The following is an 849-nucleotide window of genomic DNA, read 5'->3' on the forward strand; positions in this document are numbered from 1 at the left end:
GAACTCTCTGCCAGGCAATTAAGTGTGAATTGCACAGTTTCCATGTAGATGTAGCACCACGCGTCCGTGACTAACAGTGCCAGCAACGCTAATTTCCACTGTATTCTCGCAGGCGTACACCGCTAAAGCCGTCGGCACACGGACCGTGCTGTCGAACGTTAACGTTGGGCGTGCCAAGTTCAGCGTGCTGCCGAACGCTCGGGAACGATGCGACTTGTGCATACGGTACGTGGGCACCAACGTAGTATACGCGATCGCAACGCACTCCAGCGGCAGTTTGAGGGATGTTTCTAGTTCGTAAATCACAGTTTTTACTCAACGGGCGCGAGTAAAATTCCAACGTTAGCTCTGTTATAACGCACATATCCTCCATCGTCCACGAAAAGGAAAGTACCATGTGCAATCAATAAGGACACAGGCTTATGAAAGTTCCATTACAAACAGTGCGGTACAAATTTGGAATACTCCTCCGCATGAGATAAACATCATTTCATCATTCCCACATTTTAGTAAAACCCCAAGGTCAGTCTTACTTCATCACTGTACCTACCCAGTTGCGGAATCTTTGCAACATGTGAATTACGAAGGGTAAAAGAAAAAGGAGCAAAATATCTTTATACAAGTAGCGCAAGCTGTCCTGTAATTAAGCCAATCGAACAAAGTCACCCCTCAAAAAAAGGTGAACTTATATTTACATAACATCAAATATTATAGCATATACTTTTAATAAATTAATAATAGAATATCAGAACTAAATAAAAACGCGAATGTTAGGAAAACAATTTGGGAGTGTTACGATGCGAACCACCGCCCTACCAAAGAGTCGTTATCGGACAGAGACGCTATCCA

This window comes from Schistocerca serialis, chromosome 2, assembly GCF_023864345.2.
Source record: "Schistocerca serialis cubense isolate TAMUIC-IGC-003099 chromosome 2, iqSchSeri2.2, whole genome shotgun sequence".
NCBI classification, from domain to species: Eukaryota; Metazoa; Arthropoda; class Insecta; order Orthoptera; family Acrididae; genus Schistocerca; species Schistocerca serialis.